Source organism: Saccopteryx bilineata, chromosome X (assembly GCF_036850765.1).
Source record: "Saccopteryx bilineata isolate mSacBil1 chromosome X, mSacBil1_pri_phased_curated, whole genome shotgun sequence".
NCBI lineage: Eukaryota > Metazoa > Chordata > Mammalia > Chiroptera > Emballonuridae > Saccopteryx > Saccopteryx bilineata.
Window position 1 is genome coordinate 47,448,888 of NC_089502.1, and position 7,689 is coordinate 47,456,576.

Here is a 7,689-nt window from a genome sequence, read left to right on the forward strand (position 1 = left end):
GTTCTCTTACCCACACAGTAGTACGTTCTCTGATTCTGAATGTTACCCCCCCCCAAAATCACACTTTTCTTAAAATGAGGCAAAACACAAATGGGGAATATGTGCACATTTTAGGAATTATGCCCTACCCTCCAATCAGTAATATAAATTTCAATTGTTGGAGAAAATGCATTAAAAGTTTCTTTTTTTTTTTTAAATAATTTCATGACTGAACTGTGGTGACACAGTGGATAAAGCATCGACTGGAATTCTGAGGTTGTCTGTTTGAAACCCTGGGCTGGCCCGGTCACAGCACATACGACAAGCAACGAGTAGGTGCTTCCCATTCCTGCCTTCCTCTCTCTCTTTTTTCTAAAAAATATAATAAAATAAAAATAATAATTTAAAATGATACAATAAGTCATTATTGTGAAACATACTACATGTGACTCTGTAAAATACAGTGAACATAAAAGTAAAAGTCAATTACCCAACAAATTATGATCAAAATGGACAATCTTATCTTACAGTTCAAACTCCAAATGCAAAATAAAACTGGCAGCGTGATCCGGTGGTGGCACAGTGGATAGAGCATCAACCTGGGATGCAGAGGACCCAGGTTCGAAACCCCAAGGTCACCAGCTTGAGCACGGGTTTACATGGATTGAGCAAGGCTTACCAACCTGAACCCACGGTCGCTGGCTTAAGCAAGGGGTCACTCAGTCTGCTGTAGCCCCCATCAAGGCACATATGAGAAAGCAATCAATGAACAACTAAAGTGCCGCAATGAAGAATTGATGTTTCTCACCTCACTACCTTCCTGTATGTCTGTCCTATCTGTCCCTCTCTCTGACTCTATCTCTGTCGAAGAAAAAAAAAAAAAGAAAAAGAAAGCTGGCAAATAGAATCTTCAGTTACTGCTGGTACCTTTATGCTAATGTGCCGAGAGTATTTCATTTTTTGGAAATTCTGCTACCTAAATTGGAAGCAGGAATAATAAAGTTTGGTCAATTTTTGCTTGTTCAAGTTGGCTGGCTACAGTAACAAAAGTGTTCACATCAAAAAAAAAAAAAAAGTGTTCACATCAATGCCTACTTCTCATTTAGGAGAGCTGCTTCTAGTTGATGACAAAGTGTTTGATCAAGAATAAAAGCATCCATCTAGTTGTACCTTGGATTGTCAAATGAAAGACAAGACTCCCAGTTCAATTTGGACACCAAATAAACAACAAATAAATTTTGTGTACATAATTTCTATTCAATATTTGGAACATATTTATACACACACAAGTTATTTTAGTGAAATTTTAATGTAGCTGAAGTTCCCTGTGTTTTCATTTTCTAAATGTGGCAACACTATTGTGGGTAGCACTTTCCATTTATTGAACTATTGATGGGGTCACGTGTTGTGATGATGAGGAACAGCAAAGTACAGGCGAGAAAGCCATAGATATAGAATTTAAGCAGAAATGAATTTGGATCTGGTTTCCTAGCTGTGGTACTGAACAAATTATCAAGGCTCTTAAACCTAAGATCCTAATATACCAAATAAGATTAATAATCCTTGCATCTGAACAGGCGGTGGCACACTGAATAGAGCATCGGCCTGGGACAGAGAAGATCCAGGTTCAAAACCCCAAGGTTGCCAATTTGAGCTCAAGGTCATTGGCTTGAGCAAGGGGTCACTGGCTAGACTGGAGCCCCACAGTCAAGTCACATATGAAAAAGGAATCAATGAACAAGTAAGGCGCCGAAACAACAATTTGATGCTTCTCATCTCTCTGTTTTCTTGTCTGTCTTTCCATGTCTGTCTCTGTCACCAAAATGAATGAATGAATGAATGAAATATAAAAGCACCATAAACCAAGGTTCAATGTCATATCACAGTATTCTCTATTCCGTTATTACAAAGGGATGTTTAGGCATTTATGAACAGAGCAGATATACATCATTTTGAGTTTTGCAAGGACTTTAATAATGTTCTCCTTTTTTAGTAGCTGCATCATATAAAGCCTGAATACATTGACCAAATCTATTACTTGATTTCATCCATGTTTCCCCCAATATAGTAATTTGTTTCTGTTACCACTACTTCTGGCATTAGTACACAGCACCTTGCTCTTAGGACTTTATCACTCAATGTTTATCCATTGTTCTCTTCAATTATTCATTCCATCTTTTTTTACCTTCACAAGGCAGAGACTACCTAGCTGTCCAAAAAATGTGTTTTCCCCTTAGAGTGTTGGGAGTTAAATTGGATACATGCCTGCCTCCTTAGATACTGCATTTCTCAACTTCCCTTGCAGTTTGTTATAGCCATGTGACTATGTTATTTCTAATGCAATGTGAGAAGAATTGATATCTGTCACTTCTGGGCCACCGCCTGAAGAAAAATCATACCTCTTCCATAACTTTTTTTCTTGGCTTCATAGCCAGAAATAGCAACAACCAGAAAGTTTTTCAAAGCCTGTGTACAAGATGTGAGAGAGCTGACTTCATTTGGGGGTACTGAATGGCTGAACAAAGCAATGGCTTCCTAAGATGGAATACTCAGCTTTGATTGCTACGTAAGTGATAAATAGGCACTTCATTCCTGAACCAAATAAATTGTTAGTGTTTATGTGTTATAGTAGCTTAGCCTACTCAGCTAATAAACTATTATAGTGTGATTTATTCTATTTCTTGTTGTATCAGTTTTAGGCATCATTTATTGATTTCCCACTATACAAGATAAAAAATGTAGCTCACTCAGTGGAGGTTTCTTGTTTTTGTTTTTGTTTTCCCCTTCAGGGCTATTTCCATTTTATCTAGAATAGAGTTCTCTGATTTCCTGGATGTGTTGGAAGATGGTGATTCTAATAGGTAACTGCTTTGCTGCCAGTATTCTACAAGGGCCGAGTACAAAGGTTGGAGCTACAAGACAATTCTGTGGAGAGTTTCAGTTAATCCTCTTGTTTCCTGGCTTATGTCTCACCCTTATCCCTTGCAGTTCTGAGGTCCTTTTCTTTACTTTCTCCAGAGAATAAAAGTCTGCCTCTTACCTAAGTTTTAGAAACTGACATTGTGAGAGTGGGCATTTGAGATTTTCAATTAATTTCTGCTCTTATTTTGTCTCTTGCCTCAAATTATCTTCTCTATTCCAGAACTTTCAAGTCATAAGTTTTCCGAGGTTCTACTGCACAAATATTCTTATTCTCATCTGCCTTCAGTTATAATTTTCTTTGTTATTCTACTAAAGCAGTAACCATTTTACCAAAGGTTTTCTATTTTCTAAAAATATATTGACATCTCTCATCTTATTTATTTATTTATTTGACATCTCTCATCTTATAACGTATCTTTGTATTCTTAAGTTCTGGTGTGTAAGCAATGAGTGGAATTAAATATATATATATATATATTTTGCCTTGAAAGGCTGTTTTCTGTTTTTGTTTTTGTTTTTTTTTTGTATTTTTTTCTGAAGCTGGAAACGGGGAGAGACAGTCAGACAGACTCCCGCATGTGTCCGACCGGGATCCACCCGGCACTCCCACCAGGGGTGACACTCTGCCCACCAGGGGGCGATGCTCTGCCCCTCTGGGCGTCGCTCTGCCGTGACCAGAGCCACTCCAGCGCCTGGGGCAGAGGCCAAGGAGCCATCCCCAGCGCCCGGGCCATCTTTGTTCCAATGGAGCCTTGGCTGCGGGAGGGGAAGAGAGAGGCAGAGAGGAAGGAGGGGGGGTGGAGAAGCAAATGGGTGCTTCTCCTATGTGCCCTGGCCGGAAATCGAACCCGGGTCCCCCGCACGCCAGGCCGACGCTCTACCGCTGAGCCAACCGGCCAGGGCTGTTTTCTGTTTTTTGCTCTTAGATTTTAATAGAGATGGGTGTTAGAATATACAATTTCTTTTCTTTTCAAATTGACTCTTGCATTTATTTTATCTCCTTATTCATATAAAATTCAAATACTAAGCCTGGCAATTGACTCAGTATAGGTGTTAAAAAATGCTTTCTGAATGAATAGTGAGCCAAGATATATCAAGGTTCTTTGTGAGCAACTGGTAAGTCTGGAATAACGGGAATTGTTTAAGGGAATGAAAATTTTCATATAAACACTAAGATCAAATTCATTTGAAGCTCAAAAAGGTTGCTTTACAGTTGGCAGCACAAGAAATTTTATAATGTTTTCTCAGGTATTCAGCTGATGGTGTGACAGGGAAAGTTAATTTAACATACTACGTAAAAATACAAAATCAGCATTTTTGTTACTCGTATTTTTATTTTATAACTCATATAGGGAAAAGAGTTTACAATAGCATCCCTAGAGCAGGGATTAGAGTAAAGATGTTCAATAAATGTTTGTTCAATCAATAAATAAAATGCAGAGTAAAATGAGGAGGCTACTGTTAGGTCACCAAAGGAAGGACGTACAAGGCTTGATGAGTTTTATAAGAAATTTATTTATGCATCTGGGAACATATGGGCTGAGACACTAGTGGCATTAGTCCTGAGGGTATGGGGATTTAAGTTTTTATGGGGTTAGTGAGCAAAGCTAATTAAGAGGTTAGATTTGGTATGAAATTTTGAGGTGAGTGAGGCAATATGTTCAATCAAGAGGTTGGGTTAGGGGATCCTTGTTGATGAAGTTGCTCCAGCAGGAAGTTGGGTGGAAGGAGGTGGGATATCAGTCAAGTTTGCTCAGGTGGGGAGTTACAGGAGCTGACCTGGCTCCAGATCACTTATAGGTTAATCTGAGTTTTTTGGGGTTTTTTGATAAGGGGGGCCCTGGACCCAAAACTAATAGCTACATAGATTCTTTCATGATTACACTTTCTCATTAATTTACTCATTTTCTGTTAGCATTCATTCATCCTTAATAATCTAATACTATTTTAATGTTAGGTATAAAACATGTTCTTACTTAGTTATCAAACAAAAGATATCAAACTGTTGCCTGACCAGGTGATGGCACTGTAGATAGACTGTCAATCTGGGATGAGGACCCAGGTTCAAAACCCGAGATCGCCTATTTAAAAGTGTGGAATCTTTGGCATGAACCCATGGTCGCTGGCTTGAGATAAAGGTCTCTGGTTTGAACCCAAGGTTGCTGATTTGAGCAAGAGGTCACTGTGTCAACTGGAGCCCCCTGGTCAAAACTTGTATGAGAAAAGCAATCAACGAGCAACTAAGAAGCCACAACTATGAGTTAATGCTTCTCTTCTCTGCCTTTTCCTGTCTGTCTCTGTCTGTGCCCCCACCTTCCTTCTCGAAAAAAAAAAAAGTCAAATTGCCTATTTTCTTCTGGAACTAGGACACATTCTAACTAATTTGGACACTAAATGGCATATTTTGTCATGCTAGTTCATTTTAGTAAGGCACTATATTGCTTTTTGTCACTTTATATGAGCACCATATAACTTGTCTTGGTCCGATCTACTTTGTGACTTTTGGGTGGTATTTTGTAACTCGTATTTTGTTACTTGGTGCACAAGACTAGCTGAGACATAATTATAGCAGTTTAAATAAGAAAATATGTAGTTTTCCACATTTATATTATTTCCACTATAACAGTACTTTAATCCATTTATAAGTTTAAGTTGGAAAAGGCAGTATTCAAAACTCTTACTCCAATGTCCTTCATTCTGTGATAATCAAAGAAACAAAAAATGTGCAATGTAAGGTATTATATAACTGCATTTCATTTATGTTAGTAAAATATATAATAAGCCTATGTACATATTTTCCATAAAATGGTTGTTAAATACTTGTCAAAAAAAATCCACTGCATATTGTAGGGACCCGCCTTACCCTGAAGGTTGCATGAGAGGTTGCATAAGGAACAAGGAACTTAGAGCTGACCCAGCCCCCAAATCCTGTTTATCTAGATTTGTAACAGTTTTAAAACTTTTCCACTGCCTGCCCTATGTTACTATGCCATGTGACTTCTCCCCCCGCCAATAGCTAATAGCCAAGTCTGCTTTTGGAAACTGCTTGCTTGCTCAGCCTATATAAGACCTAGTTTGTAAGCATTTGGGCGCGGCTCTCATCTGTGACTTTTAAGAGTATAGTGTCCCTGAGACACCCGAGAGTCCGCCCCTGCGCAGGTTAAAAGCTTGGCCAATAAATTTTCCATCTAAATTCCTGAAAGTCTCTGACATCTGTTTTGTACCCCGGTGGATGCTACATTTTGGGGGCTCGTCCTGGGATCCTCTTTTGTGAGACCTTTGGTCGGAGGCCAGAAGGACAGCTCGAGCTGGGTAAGTTTTGCTGGGGATCCCATGTAGTCTGTTTCTGGCTCCGGAGCATTTGCAGCCTGTGGCGGTAGACAGGACACTGTCAGAGACCCGCCCAGGCACTCAGGGGAAAGGGCAGGACGCTGCTCCCTGAGTTATCTGTATCAGTAAAAAGGTGACCGGTCACATTAGGAATTTCTGCGCTGCGCTGCGCTGCGCTGTGGTTTGGCTGTGTGCGAAAGCCTGAGTCGAATGTAAGACAGGTGAGAGGAAGAAATCCGAATGAAAAACTTGCTTGTGTGTGTTTAAGTCTGTTTATATATATATATATATTTAAGTATTGTTCTTGTGTGGGTTTTCATTGAGGAAGCAGAAAAGAAGAGGATTCAAATTGAGAACTGAAAAATGGGACAACAAGAGTCTGTACCCGGTTCTCCACTAGAGTGCCTGCTAAACAATTTCTCTGATTTTCAGAAAAGAGCCCAAGGGTACAGGGGACCACCTCCAGACCGAGAGACCCTGCGGACCCTAAGTCAGTTAGAATGGTCTGCCTTCAACGTAGGATGGCCCACTGAGGGAACTTTTGATCTCCCTATAGTGTTTGCTGTTCGAGCTATTATCTACCAGGTGCCCCACCCAGACCAATATTTATATATTGATGTGGGGGTTGATATTGCTACTGAGAAGCCCGGGTATATCAGAAAGTATCTAAAGAAGGGCAAGAGAGAGAGAAGGGCAATATATGTTACCGCAAGTAACCAGAGGACAAGGAAAAGCAGCAAGGAAGTAAAAGAGAGAACCAACCCCCCAAAGCAGTCTAATGTACAGTCATCTAGAATTTACCCTGTCTTGCCTGAACTGCTAGAGGATCCCTTAGACCCAGTAAACTTCCCTCCTCCCTATCAGAGACAGGACGAACCTGATTCCACACAGCAGGAAGAAAATAGATTTTTGAGTCCACCACACACCCGAGGAGGGACAAGCTATTCGGCTCCTCCTCCTTAGGTGGGAGCAGCTGCCATTTTGGCTCCTCCTCAGGCGGGAGCTGCTGCCATTTTGGCTCCTCCTCAGGTTGGAGCCGCTGCCATTTTGGCTCCTCCTCAGGCGGGAGCAGCTGCCATTTTGGCTCCTCCTCAGGCTGGAGCAGCTGCCATTTTGGCTCCTCCTCAGGCGGGAGCAGCTGCCATTTTGGCTCCTCCTCAGGTTGGAGCAGCTGCCATTTTGGCTCCTCCTCAGGTGGGAGCCGCTGCCATTTTGGCTCCTCCTCAGGTTGGAGCCGCTGCCATTTTGGCTCCTCCTCAGGCGGAAGCAGCTGCCATTTTGGCTCCTCCTCAGGCGGGAGCAGCAGCCATTTTGCCTCCTCCTCAGGTTGGAGCAGCTGTCCTTTTGGCTCCTCCTCAGGTTGGAGCCGCTGCCATTTTGGCTCCTCCTCAGGCGGGAGAAGCTGCCATTTTGGCTCCTCCTCAGGTTGGAGCCGCTGCCATTTTGGCTCCTCCTCAG